General features: G+C 39.4%; 1 protein-coding gene across 1 annotated transcript in view; it reads right to left on the reverse strand.

Annotated features, from left to right (window-relative positions):
- The window catches only part of afg2a (AAA ATPase AFG2A), a 195,670-nt gene that overhangs the window by 114,453 nt on the left and 65,521 nt on the right, over positions 1-15,696 (reverse strand). The window lies entirely within an intron of this gene.

Consider the following 15,696-nt stretch of genomic DNA (forward strand, 5'->3'; position numbering starts at 1 on the left):
GCTCATTGTTGACCCGGTTTGGAAAGTTTGATGGCTTTCAACTTAAAAGTAATGTTATACGCATTTCTCTTTGTGCTTAGCATGATAACCATATCAGGTCTATAACAATACTTTACATTTTCAAGTATCACTTTCCTCTAAGCGTACGTTGTCTTCTGCACCAAAATGTAGCAAAGATTTTTTTCAAAGGTATTGGCACATTACGGCTCCCCTACTTACGAACATTTGAGTTAAGAAGATTTTTTTTCGGGATGACGTAAAATACTTGGACATTGCGTTAAGTTAGATTTTGTATTGTGTACCTTTTTCTGAGTGCAGGACAGTACTAAAGTGCTTCTTTCCACCGTGTGTGGTGTTGTGAGAGCTCACCCAGCATCCACCCCGAAGAAGAAATCTGGCTTCCTCTTCCGAGTTCGTGTGTGAACATACTACAGTGGGACCTCGCTAGTTTGCGGTTCGACGTTCGCGGCTTCAGAGCTTCGCGGTCTTAAATGGTTAAAAAAAAAATATATATATTTTTTTTTAAGGGGCGTCGCTACTTTGCAGATTTTCACTTTTTGCGGGAAACCCCCTCGGCCGACGACCCTAGCACGCGGCGCCGTTCTCGTTTCCTGGCGCGCGGTTTCGGTGCGGATTCCGCTTCACCGCCCCCCACCCTGACCCCACAGGTCCCCCCAGCTACCCCTTTCCCCCGCGGCCGCCCCTCTGTCGGCCGGAGCCATCGAGGGCCGTGTAGCGCCATGTAGAGCCATCGCGGCACGGCCGGGAGACGCCGTGCGCCGGCCTCCGCGCCGGGCGCCCGACCCGCTCAGCTTGTCGCGGTGTCGTGCGTATCGCGCCCGAAAGTACCCGCGCCGGGGTTAGGGGCTCGTTCGCGGAAGCGACCGAAAGGGCACCCGCGGTGCGGCGCAAGTATAAACCCTGTCGTGAATTTGTCTCCGATCGTCCCGGGCGGACCGAAAATCGCCCAGCTGTACGACTCTTAGCGGTGGATCACTCGGCTTGTGCGTCGATGCAGAACGCAGCTAGCGATTGGCTGGCAACCAGTTCAGGGTGTCCCGTGCCCACTGCCCGGGGATGGCTGGGATGGGCTCCAGCCCCCCCGCGACCCTAATAAGGATAAGCGGTGCATATAATGAGATGAGATTTTTTTTTTCTTTTTTGGAAGGGGCGTAGCTACTTCGCAGATTTTCACTTTTTGCGGGTGGTTTTGGTCCCCATTAACCGCGATAACCGAGGTCCCACTGTATACGGTATTACCAACTTTGATACTTTTATTTTTTAATATCTCGTGCATCATTCAACATGGTTGGTGTTAAAGTGTAAAGAGACAAGCCATTTCTTTTGAAATTAAAGTGGAATCAGAAAGCTTGATGCGATTGAGTAAAATGGTTGGATCGCTTTTTCTCGGCCACTCTCTAACACGGAGAATGACCTCCTGAAGCTCATCTTCCAAAAGTAAGTTACACTTAACTTTATTTATCTTTATAGAGCATATTATTTTATGTTTTTTTATTATCACAAAACAATAGAGGTTACTTATACAAGACTTAAACAAACTTCTTTAAACCTTAGACATACATTCCAAACAAAACAGAGCACTGAAGCAAGTTACGAACTAATTAAACTTACAAACGATCGCCTGGAACGTATCTCGTTCGTAAGTAGGGCAGCGTCTGTATTACGTATCCTCAAAAAAGTAGAAAATAAATAAATAAATAAATAAATATAACCCATGACCAGCGCTGCTCTGTATCAATATCATGTTAGATATTTAATAATAATCATGATTTTAAGCATTGGCTTGTACATCCGCCTCAAGAAAGAAAGATCAAAACAAAAGGAACATGGCCAAAGGTGGGCCGACGATTTCTGCCAGACGCTTCCCGGTGCATTCCTGACAGAAGTTAGCAATTACGAGCAGTGTATGTTACACACATACATTTCGCTCGAGGATATTCAACTCAGGTTTCACACACTTCACTTTCTTCATGTTGAGCTTTTTGAGTTTTTCCTTGCCCTCATGTAGGTTTTAGATCAGGGGATGGTGTCATAATAGTCTGTGGTTTGCAATAATCTGTGGTCTGTGCAGCCCTTTGAGACTCTTTGTGATGAAGGGCTATACAAATAAACATGACTTGACTTGACAAAATAATAAACTATGTCCCTTTATAAAACAGCATTAACAAATGAAGTGAATCCTAATACTTGCAAACATTTCCCAGAATAAATACAGCCCTCCATGAAATGCTGCTTCCGATTTGCAATGCCAATAAACTGAAACGTCAGACTAGTTTTTCCATGGCTTCGAGCTGAGAAACGCCGTTGATGAGGACACGGGACAGAGAGCCGCGTGGCGGCAATCACTGATGCACTTTTGAATTTAAAGGAAGTAGTTGAAGCTCCACTTGAGCTAATATCCGAATATTAACTGTGCACCCTGCTATGACGCAGGAATGCAATCAGAGCGTGATTGCAATTAGCCAAAGTCCAAACTGGCCAAGGGTTGGCCAGAAACACTGGCAGATGTTCAGGCTGCTTCAAATCAAAGAGCACCTTTATGACGTCCTATTGAATGAAAAAGTCTGCCCGAGCCAAGACACAGAAAAAGGGATTGACACAAATCTGACTTAACCCCTTACAGTTTTTTTGTAAAAATTTACCTAAAATCCCAATCCAAGACGTACTCAAAGTAAATTGAATGCTGTTCTTGAGCCATTTGGAGAATATGGATGGTTTTGGTCTCTTTTGAAAGGTAACACTCTGAAGTATTGTCTCAAACTTAAATAATCACTGAAAGTGTTACTAAGATTGAGTAAAATGAGATGGAACACGCAGAAATAGAAGGTTTTTATTCTCGCCTGAATTCTTTTTTGCAATCAAATGCCCGCAAAAGAGTGGAGCATGGGCATATTTGCTGGAAAACAGGTGAGACAATAGCTTGAGGCCTTACTAAGTACCTTGTAAAAGTAGATTACAACCTGAAAAACTAAACACTGCATTTTACACATTTTTTCTAATAGTAGGTCAAAGTGTTTCCAAAAGCGGCCATTTGGAGACGACCAGTTCACAGCCTTTAAAACGTATATTGGTGTATTTTACTTCGGCCAATTTTAGACGTTGAGTAAGAGTTTTTAAATGTTTAACTTCTCTTTTGAAATGAGAATCCAGGATTGTGCAAACTTGTGAATAGTAATATCAATAAATGAATCACAATTAGCTTTACAGAAGTTTACCTTCGGCCCTGATTTGAATACACACCGTAAATGTGTACATCTTTAAGTTGGAAATTCATTGGCTAACCAATGTGTCCATCCACATTTGTCTCAAAATGTTTGAAGCTGAATTGGTCATGACATTGTTTTCAATACGGGCCCTCAAAATGTTGTCACAGGCTAAGGACCGTGAAAGTGACCAAAAATTGTGTCAATCAAAATGTCATAGGCCAATGGGTATACCAGAAGTCATCTGATGAGTCGGTTTATTTTTAAAGGGACGTTATGAAGCCAAAGTGACGTAAACAAAGAAGCTCGCCGATCATTGCAGGAATGCTTTTAGGTGGATTTTTTTTTTATCTGTCGGCATTATCATGTACTTTGGAATATATATTTTACACGGTCTTAGACGGACTTTCTTGAACGTAACCACACCATATTTGAGAGGAATCGTATCATGAGCTAACTCCCAGGAGATGTTATAGGTGAGCAATCTTGTTTCAGACTGTGATGTTTCTGTGATGAGTACATTTTGAAACGGTTATCATATTTTAAATTCCAAGAGTTTAAGATGTCCAATGATTTGTGGCATGACATATGTCTGTGACTGGTGACATCGTGAAGACACAACTTTGTTTACCAACATGCTGAGGAACGTTAAGGGGTAATAAATAAACCAATTTTATCAAAATATTTTTCGTAATGTATTCTTAAAAAGGACACGGTGCAACATTACACCACTAGATGCAGCTGTGTTGTGTAGTGTGATCAGAAATGAGTGTTACAAAGCACAAGGATAAATAAAAAAGTGACCAAAATTTACCTTAAAACTTATTTTTCTTCCTAAATTACCGTATTTTATCTGGGGTTACGGAATCAGAGATCTTAGACGTGGTTAACAACTGTAAAAACAAAACGTCTATGGATTGTTTTGACATCGATATGGTACTAGTTAAGCAAATTACAAATAGCATTGTGAAACCATTGACCTACATATGTAATCTATCATTTCTAACAGGCAAATTTCCAAATACAATGAAAACAGCAAAAGTTATACCAATTTTCAAAAAAGGAAACAAACACATTTTACAAACTATAGACCGGTATCTCTGCTTCCTCAGTTTTCGAAAATATTAGAGAAACTTTACATAAATAGACTATAACAATTTGTAGATAGACATAAATTGATTAATGAAAGTCAATATGGTTTTAGAACAAACAGATCAGCAACAATGGCTATTATTGATGCAGTAGAAGAAATCACCCATAGCATAGAAAATAAGAGATACACAGTTGGGGTATTTATTGATTTAAAAAAAGCATTTGATACCATTCATCATATACTATTAAAAAAAACTGGAAATATATGGTATCAGGGGCTTGGCTTTGCAATGGATTCAAAGTTATTTGACGGGAAGGTAGCAATATGTGAAAATGGGAGAGTTGTCATCTGAATACTTGGGCATCTGTTGTGGAGTATCTAAATCAATATTGTTTTTGGTCATGAATGAAGAGTTTTTTAATACAGCTAGGGAGGCTCTAAATAATTCAGAATGTTCCAACTAATTGAATGACATATTGTGTGTTCCAATATCGGTTGGCCTTTTCATAATACAGATCTCAGTTTTTTCGCCAACAAAAAATGTACTCAACCATGCTACTCTTGAGATTTTGTTATTACATTTGCTAAAGGCTTACTCTAAAAAATATAATGTATGGCATTTGAAGTTGCACATATGTTGATGTCTGAGAAAATGAAAAAAAGACTTCCCTTTAAACCAAACGTTTAGAAAGACATGTCATATGACAGATTAGATGGCGCAAACTGTGTGTAATTTGATGGTCCAATTTGGCGCCCTCTCCTGCGAGGAAACTCCACTGCAGCTTTGTGTTTGCCGTCATTAGAATTTACAACGTATTTTATCTTATCTCGAATGTCTCGTGTTGGCCTTAGAAGAAAGCGTGTTCTTCTTCCTATCAAGTCCACTGACATGTGTGGGTTTTGCTGGTCACCCTTCGAAACATGATGAGAGCCAAGTTGCTCACTTGGGCTACAGAACAACAAACAGGGCAACAAACAAAAAGCATCTGTCAGTTATCTGTGGCGCCGCAATCCTTTTTAAGCATCCAGATAGCAAGGCTCCAAAACAAATGGCCGGTTTACTTTAACAACAAAGCAATGGAAGCAATGCTTTCTTTAGCGATGTCAGGGAGAGGTCATTAATCTCATTACTTACTATTTTCCGATCTGCAGCCAAATTTCAAACCGCAGCAGAGGCCTGAAAAGTTCATTTGGATTAAAATACAGAGACTAAAAGCCTTTCTTTATTTCGAAACAATTCTTAAAGCCTAAACCGGTCTCAAAACCCTAATCATGGTTTCATTTCAAACACCAAGGCTGTATTGAAATCCAATTGCTGCTTGAAATGCAACTTTTAAACATCATCATGTCTTTAAACCCTTCTTAAAATGAGTAACCGTGCTTGATATCCTGGAATCCGGCTTGAAACAAGTTGAAACCTAAACAATTTCTACAAACCCTTTCTTGAAACTTCAGATGAGCCTGGAAACGTCAATTGCATACTGTAAACCTGTGTTTACACACTAAAACAAAGAACTAACTCAATTTTGACAACCTGCACCCGACTTGGAATCTATTTAAAAATACAACCTCCTACCCCAATACACCAAACTCTTTCGCAACCTTAATCAGTTTAAAATCCACATCCATGCAAGAAATGGCAATTTCTAATAATACATCTGTCTTGAAACCTTACTATGAAGAACTCACCCTGTCTTGCCAACCCAGGAATAAACTTGAAATTCTCATTTAAAACTAATTGAATCCCAAACACTGTCAATACACTTATATTTTACCTCAATGCCTTAGGGGAATTTAAAATTTAAATTTAGTTTTTTTTTTTTTTTAACCTGTTGAAAGTCTACTTGGAATTTAATCTGGGAGTGATGAAAATCATAACCAAAAACTCCCATCCTAGTTTGAAAGACTTACCGCAGCATTCATTTGAAACTAATTGTAAAGCAAAACATTAACTACAAACATTTTAAATAATACCGCCAGGATCTAACACGCCTCCTTACTCCAGAGGGCACCAAGCGGGTAAGGAATTGGACACACCGGTTCCAAATCATCCCAAAAATGTATATTCACTGCTCGGACAGCACATCGTGTCGGGTCAATCCTTTGTCATCCTGGTTGTCATTTTTACTGTTCTCCACTATCATGTCAGATTTTGTTTTATTTGGACATTTCATTTTTTGAGACAACTTGTTTTTTTGCTACTTTGTTCCTACTTCAGTTATTAAATACCATGATTCTTTTTGAGAACACCTGCCTCCATTCTGGATTCTCTAAGTTTGGCTCCAACTACAAAATGTGACAAATAGTGTCTGGACACCGTATTTTGAGACCATTAGAATGTGGAAATCGTTATTTTAAACCTCAATTTCCAATTCCGCAAACCCATTCAGAAAATATGATTACTGGCATACTTTGACATCCAAAAAAGACACTTTTTGCAATTGGGCAAATAATTGACCCTCAAAAAAGTGCAATTCGGTTCTCCGGTTTTCAAGTAACTTAATTTGAAGTTTCTGCAATTGGGTTCAGGGAAGGGGTCGGCCGTTGCGTCCTCCCACATTCGTCCACATTTGCAAAGCCATCACATTCATCGGTTGGAAAAGGCGACAAAGTGATTAATTGGCAGGCACGACCTTCAATTAAAATTCAATCCCGGGGCGGAAAAAGGCATGCGTGGAATTCCCGCCGATTGATTCAATATTTATTTTAGCTTTGGGCGCCAAAGGAGGCACAACGCCGCGATGCTTCCCCTTGCGCCTGATTTGCAGCAGATGTGGAGTAAACAAGATGAAACGGCACATTTTGTTTTCCCACTTTGGAAGCGAGAGAACAGCACGTTCCCGTTGCTGTCTTTCGATGCTGGCTGGGCTGTGATTCCAACGAATTTGTCACTTCGTGTATGAGGTGCGTTTGAGTTTTCCGCACCATTAATCCCAAGGAAATATAACAAAACTCAAATTTTCCATTGGAAAATGAAGGAAGTATAAACATTCAGCTTGATGAAGGGTTGAAAGTAAATATTTGGCAGTCCCTAGTTAATTTTAAACCCTAATTTAGAGAAACACAACCTCAATTCTATTTTGAATACATAAACCTCTCTTGAAAATGTAATTTGAAAGCCAAAACTGTCTTTAAACTATAATTGGAAACACTTACTTTATTATTTTAAAAACAATTGCATAATCCCAACCTTGAGTTGAAACCCTAATCCTGGCTAGAAGCGGATTTTTGAAAATCTATTCTTGAAACAAAGTCAATTAAAATAATGCCTTGCTCTAACGCGGTTTACTTTTCAATGTTTCACTACTTTAAAGTTTTGCATTGTGCATTCTGGTTGGCTAAAAAGTCACCCAACTTACTATTATTTGACGGTACAGTATTTAGTTGAAAAATAAATAAACAAAATGAAAATGTTTACACGGTTGTTTTATGTGTTAAAAATGGTTTGTTTGTTTATATTTCAGTGTATAATACAGTAATGATTTAAAAAAAATATAAAGGTTTCTACTTTTCAGATTTCGCTTATCATGGGTTCTTTTTTAATCAAAACCTGCGCGAAAAACAAGACATTACTGCACCTGAAAGATATTTCTAGCACACTTGAAACCCTGTTACCTAAAATATATCATGAAACAAATAACAAAATGTTACTGTTCTTTTGAAACTAACTTAAAACTATCACGTGTTTGTAAAATTATTATTTGCAATTTAATATGCCCGGAGAAAAAAAACATATTGGACAGTACCCAGTAATAGAGAATGATATATTGGAATGGTTTGAAGCTCAGAGACGAATTGGATATGGTGTATTTTCGTAAAGTGTTCACTTGCAAGCTCTCAATTTTGGACAAAAAAAAATTAAGAGTTCACTGCTTGACATATTTTTGTACACGTCTCTTCAATTGTTTTCATTACTTAACTATCTTTTAACTGTAACTACTTACTATGTTTCAGTAAAACTATAATTTCAAGCCTGACAGGCTGGTTTAACTTAAACACAAATTTTTAAACTCAATCATTAATGTAAACCTTGACCACTACACAAGCCTAACTTCAGATTCAAACTGAGTGTCCATCCCAAATCACAAGAGCAATTATCATCATAAAATAACAACTTTATTCTCCTGTGTGGATGTTTGAGTAACAGATGACACGTCCATTCCGTCCACACTGGAGTCAATTCACTTTCTCTCCACTTGTTTCCACTTCCTGCAGCCGTGCAACCCCCTCCCCACTCAACAGCTGAGCACCCCGAGAGTCTCTTCTCTGCCACCAACAGCTGACAATGACTGCATTGACACCCGGCACCCCCCATTCATCACCATTTCCAATTCACCCACCCGCCCCTCGTCATATCCTGCCAGTTATTTGCATTGTAATGATAACCCAACGGCATCTGTGTGTGTTTACATCTGCCCGACAAACGTTGGATCGGATAAAATTCGTTTCATAAAGATCTGTATCACGTTGTCAGTCTTCCACTGCATCAAAAGTGACTATGCTCTCATACTCAGTGGTGGGGCATGGAGGCGAGGGGGGTGATGTGATTTCTCAGCTGCCTGGGAGACCACTTCCTGAGAGGCCCACTCGCGGAGGGGAAATGCAGGGGGCTTCCCATCTGTCCGAGGCAGCAACAAAAAGACTAGCCCCCCCCCCCACCACAACCATCCTTTTACATAATTAAGAGCCCCCCCTCTACAAGTGCTCCTAAATGGAAACGGTTTGAAGGCTACAAAAGCAGTTGGACATTAGCGGGCGGCCTCTTGTCAAAGAGAAGGAAGCTGCTGTCACTCCGCCGCCGTGGAGATGGATCTGTTTGACAGTTCAGGAAACGAGGTCTATGGTAAAATAAAAATTTGGACCCCTTTTCCCTCCCAAAAGAACAACACTATGAGATTGATGTATAACGGGTAGTGTTTGGAATATACCAACTCATTGATTAACGAATAACAAATAGATTATCAAATTGGCAACTGTTATGATATATTAATCATGCACTTAAAGTTTGGACTTTAAACTATCGGACTTCTCATAATTTCAGATTCTGGACAATTAATATTCGCCAATTTCTACTGACTGTTCCTAAGCACATGAGAACATCTGGGCAACCCAAGTAGGGACGGCCATACTGGCTTGGTGTAAACCAGAATGTTTACCTCAATATTATTGTGATTGATAGTGGAAACAAGGCGATCAAAACTCTTTGGCTGTCTTTTAACCTTCTGGGCTAAGTAACAACAACAAATGATTACTAATGTACAAAGACTCACACACGCTAGAAAAAGTGTGTGCAGTTGAGGTTAGGGTTGAAATAATGCGATTTCTGAAAGTATTTTCAGCTGGGATACGCGCCACTATCATGGGCAAAGCGTTTTAACGGACCTGGGCCATCATCAGGGGTCGCGTTGCCTCCATTCACCAGATGAGGAGACATTGTATTTGGTTTTAGACAATCAGGAATTCAATTGAAAAAAATTTTGTCCGAGAGTATGACATGCGTCCACTATAACAGGAGGGCACGTTGCAAGTGAGGTTCTTACTCTGGCCCTCCACTCACAAGGTAACAGTATGAAATAATAGGCTTTATTATCATTAAACAATAGTCCAACAAATTGGAGGGATTCCCCTTTCAGTGCAAAAAGCGATGTAGCGAGCAGCTAGTTAGCTGCACACTAGCTTTGGGTTTAGCCAGGTCTCTATGATGAGTAAAATACAACAGTCGGTTTTACACGAGGTGTAGCTCCAGGTCATCAGATTCACAAGTAATGGATATAACGTTGGTGAGTTACTTGCTCAACTCCGCTTGTAGCTGTGAGAGTTGTTACGTAGCCGCAGCAGTAGATTCTGTTCTCGCGAGTCCGCCTTCGCTACTTCCTGGAACCAATAACTATCCACGGAGCACCCGGTGGTCTTGACAATTCATTGTTGATGTTGTATCAATGTCGTTAACCAATGTCTATAAGCTCCTGTCGGGTGTAGTGGTGTAACGGCGATGTATGCGTAGCTGGAGTCCAAAGACAAGCTTTTCGTGCTTTTTTTGGAATGGGAGAGCCAGGAGTTGCTGCATCCGTGTGTGCCCCAATATTAGATAGATGTTAAAAAGTAATTCGAAATAAACGATTAAGTCACAAAAAAACAACGTTTTACACATTCCTGTTTCATTTGAACACCCAACAAAATTAGTGTAGACCCATGGTGACATCAAATCGAGTGTGTGGGACCTAAACAGTATGGCCAACTGTCTACTTCAAGGTATGTGCACGTGACGTGACACAAACACGATCGATTGCCTTTCATGATTGAAAATAATTTTTGAAAATTGATTATCTTTGTATTGTTTCAACTTAAATTGTTTAGCAAACAATTTGGTAACTACCGTATTTTCCGCACTATAAGGCGCACCCGCTTATAGGGCGCACCCCGAAAAAATAGTTTTTGGTCCTATTTTTGACATACATAAGACGCACCGGATTATAAGGCGCTACAATGGGAACGTTGACAAAACAGTCAGATAGTTCAGTCCAACTTATTACCCCCTTAACATTCCGAAAGCTTGCAAAGACGCAAATACGTGTCGAGAACACGTGCAGATGCGGTGTCCGTAAGATGTCACTCAAATGCATCGTTCCATCATTCGGAAGGTTAAAGTCTTGGGATTCAAGAAATGCTAACCATTCCTTAGTATCTATTTTCTTTTTCGCTCGCAACTTTACTGTGCATATGACAATAAACACTTGGAATTGAGTTTAATTTAAAAATAGACACTCCATTCCATCCATTATCTGCACCGCTTATCACAGAAACATCGAGTTCAGTCTGAAACAAGATACAGGGACAATATAAAACCCGAAGTAGCTCACCGAAGTCGTTGTGTTCATAATAATGTGCAGCCAATGTCCTCTTATATCCGTGAGGGTAGTAAATCCAGGAGAATAAAATAATTTCAAATACAGAATAGAAAAAAATGCTTTCTCTATGCCGTCAGCCACGTGCCGTAAACATTCATCTTTTTTGGCCAATTGCAGGCTTTGTGTTGCCGTTTAAACCAATGCCAGCCTGTAAATGATAAAAAGGATCCGCCCCTTGACCTCCGAAGAACTTTAGTCAATAGTGATCGATTCAACTGATGATTGACACATCTTTTTCGGCCAATTGCAGGTTTTGTCTGCCGTTTAAGCCAATGCCAGCCTGTAAATGATAAAAAGGATCCGCCCCTTGACCTCCGAATAACTTTAGCCAATAGCGATCGATTCAAATGATGATTGACACATTGGTTAGCCAATGAAACGCCGGTAAATAAATCCCAGCATACACCGCGTACTACTTGGCGTTGGGGGAAAATCTAGTCGGCGGCTGCAAGTTAGTTGGAAAACTTTGCAATTTTAAAATTGATCCATAAATAAGGCGCACTGTATTATAAGGCGCATGGTCAGCTTTTGAAAAAAATAAAGGCTTTTAGGTGCGCCTTATAGTGCGGAAAATACGGTACCTATATTTCATGTATTTATAAGTCATTTTATTTTACTCCAAAACCTGTTAGGTATTTTTCTAAATATTGTTTTTATAATAGTTCAAATGTCAAGGTAGGCTTTTTTGAGGAATAGATTACTTACTAAATATTTCTGCCTGACGTTTTCGATTTATTTATTAAAACAAATTGTTGTATTATTTTCTTTTCAGGGTAGACTAGTGAAAAATATATTTCAAAATTGCCTTTCAAACAATTAGAATTTTAATAGAAGATAATTTATTGTCATTGTGACAAGAAATGCACAACAACATTAAAAATTAACTTCTGATGGTGCAAGAACAATTACAAGATAAAATATCACAGTTTAAAATAACAAGGTTAATAAACATTGATGATAAATCAATTTATTAATCAACAAATTAATGACATATTAACTGCATAGAAAATGTGTCCAGCTTAATTCAAAGTTTTAAGTTTAATGTTAAATCGGCTTTAATGCAAAGGGTTTTGGGTGAGTTAATGCTGTAAAGGGACACTGTGCAAAATTTGTCCACTAGAGGGCATCTTATTGTGTAATCCAACTGAAAACAATGCTACGAAGCACAGGGAACAATATAAACTAGCAAGACTCAAGGTGAAAAAGTGCATCATTTTTCTTGTAATGTACTTGAACAGCAAGTTGGGTGACAATCATATCAGCTCCCTTTTGAGCCTAATGTTACATTTAAAAAAATAAAACACCTACAAGTATTTAAAAAATGCATGTTCAGAATTGTTCCGGGCAGCACGGCGGCGCAGTGGTTAGCGCATGTGCGGCACAGTTCATGTCTTGGGAACCTCCTACGTGGGTTCAAATCCAGCTCCAGACTTCCTGTGCGGAGTTTGTATGTTCTCCCCGTGCTTGCGTGGGTTTCCTCCGGGCACTCCGGTTTCCTCCCACATTCCAAAGACATGCATTTCAGGTGGATTGGCCGGTCCAAATTGTCCCTAGGTGTGAATGAGCGAGTGAGTTGTCCGTCCCCGTGTGCCCTGCGATTGGCCGGCAACCAGTTCAGGGTGTCCCCTGCCCACTGCCCGATGATTGCTGGGATGGGCTCCAGCACCCCCGCGACCCTACTGAGGATAAGCGGTGTAGCTAATGAGATGAGATGAGATGAGAATTGTTCCTTTTATTCAAATCAATATTGTCTTTTTAATGGCTGAAATATTATTTGTGGTCTGTATTTATATAGCGCTTTTCAAGACACAGAAGACCTCCCAAAGCACTTTTACAATGTGCTTCACCCATTCACACACACACACACACACCGATAGCAGTCAGCCATGCAAGGCAACTGCCTGCTTACCGGGGGCATTAGAGATTCAGTGTCTTGCCCAACACGGAGGAACCGGGAACCAAACCTGCGGCCTCTTAGGGCTACTGCCACCCTAAAAGATACCACGAGACGGGACTAAATAATACACAATGACCTTTCAACTCAACTAACATAAACGATTAAAGTAATGGGTTAGTTGTAGCTATGAATATTAATCATCATGAAATGTATTTTTTTTTTTAAAATATCTCTTGGCTTGCAGTGAGCTCTGTGCTATGGCAATAAAGGTGTTCCGTTCTAATCAATTCCATGATAAGAAAACAGACATTCAAAACGAGTTCTCCAGACCGTGAAGCCACGGTACGAGCCTGTATATCGGTGGAGGTTCCATTTCACAACAAGACGCTTCCTCCTGTCACCCGAGCAAATATTTATTCGCAACGGCTCAGAAGCAACGAGGGGGTAAACAAAAAAAAAAAAAGACGAGTCGTCTGCCCTTTGCAAAAAAGCCAGGACGCTCTCCTTCCTGTGTGCCTTTGAAAAGGCCCAGACGCGTCCTTTGATCAGCACTCAGGAAATTTCATTAGCTCAGAGATGGGCGGATAAGAGAGCAGAGGAAGCTTTTGGAGGACAGGGAGATAAAAGAGGAAGGTAGAAAAGTGCTTCTCGGAAGGGTCACCCATGACAAGGGAGACAAGTCCTACTAATCATCCTCAAGTGAATGAATCAAGATGTGGAGTTGATTTGAAGCGAGGACGGAAATAAAGTTGTTCTTCATCTATCGTGCCGTTTGGATGAAAAATTAGATGTTTTACATCTCATCAGTGTTGGGAAGAAGTATCGCAAGACCAAATTTCGCCATGTTATTTCTAAACATTATTTACAAATTGTGTTGTAATACTAAAATGTCCCATTGCACATACAGTAATGATTGTCTGATTTATTTGTTTTTTAAGTCATTTATACCTCCTTCACTTATTTAGTCGTAACTAAGGCACTTAATTAAAATTCAGTTTTTTGAGTATAATTATTTACTTCTTTATCTAACTTTTTGACATCCTGATATGTACATTCAATATGTTTTTATTCAGCACCTACAAGGTTTCAAGTGGTGTTTATCGTTTGCAGACATGGTCTAGTACAGGGGTGGCGAACACTAGGCTCTTGAGTCGCATGCGGCTCTTGGCCAATAAGAATGCGGCTCTTTGCCTCATCTTATTTTCTATATACTGTGGCTCTTTGCCTCGTTTCATGTTTAGTTTTTTTTTTGTGTGTGTATTGAGGGTGGACACTTTCCCTGAAATCAACACAAGAACAATGCTTGTTGTAATGAAAGGAGAGGAGTGTGTTAAGGGAAATAATGTGTTTTTATGTGTGTCTGTCTGTCATGGCAGGTCAGTGTGTGGTGTGGCTCTTTGACTCTCACAGTTAAAAAGTTCGGCTCTTTGTGTCGAACTTGTTCGCCACCCCTGGTCCAGAAAAAGGGCTTGTGTGAAGCAGTGATTTTCTACTTCCTCTTAAATTTTGTTTTTGTCATAACCTCCCCTCTTAGTATAAAAGTAATTGTTAGCCATTTTACCTGCAAACTTGTGAATCAAACAGCTTTGTTCTGTACCTCATTTGTGCCCAAAATATTCAGAATAAAAACAAATACAGAAGTGTCGACTCCAGTGCTTGTTTTACCGGGATGTTAATTAAACACAGAGTAAAAAAATGTAACTTTAAAAGCTTGACATTATATCTAAAACTCTTAAGGAGAGACTCTTGCCTTGTGATACAGATGCCAGTTATGTCATCTATATCATATTTCCGTTTGTTTCTGGACTACACCTTTTATGTGACTTATACACTGGCAAGAAAAATACATGTAAAAAAAAAAACAGTTGAGTTGACTGGTAAAGAAGAAACTGTACTCTTATTCCGCTACATCAGGCTACATTGAACCAGTTACTTAAATCACCTCGACGTAAGTACGCACCTATGAAAAAGCACGTTTATTTGGGCAGGGTCCTTTTTTTTTTTTTTAATTCAGATTTGACCAGTAACTCAAACAACCACCGATGCCACTTGAGGGCAAGGTTAGGAATGTTTTTCGTTTTTTTACACTGTATCTGTTTGTGCAGCGTATATAAATTTAGCCTCACACATACACGCACGCACTTACACAAACATATATATATATATATATATATATATATATATATATATATATATATATATGTTTTGTATTCATTTTAATCCACAGAGGGTTTACCAGGACAGACTGTCTGAGGACAGAGACTTAAAATCACAGACTTGTAGTGTATTGTTGATTATTGAATGGATTTTGATGGTTTGATGATCTGATTGATGGTTGTTTTAAAAAAAATAAACGGGACGTTATTTCACCAAATCCTTTTTCACTTTTACGCAAGTAGTGATTTGGATGACTACTGTTTACTGATACTCAAGTAATATTATTCTGAAGTAACAGTAGTTTTACTTGAGTAAATTCTTGGGCTACTCTACCCACCTGCGGGAATCGCCAAGGACCTATAAAGAGGTATACTAAAGAGCACAAATACATGCACTCACGCACAAACATGAACACAT

This window comes from Urocampus carinirostris, chromosome 9 (assembly GCF_059441175.1).
Source record: "Urocampus carinirostris isolate Australia breed hairy pipefish chromosome 9, RoL_Ucar_1.0, whole genome shotgun sequence".
Lineage (NCBI taxonomy): Eukaryota > Metazoa > Chordata > Actinopteri > Syngnathiformes > Syngnathidae > Urocampus > Urocampus carinirostris.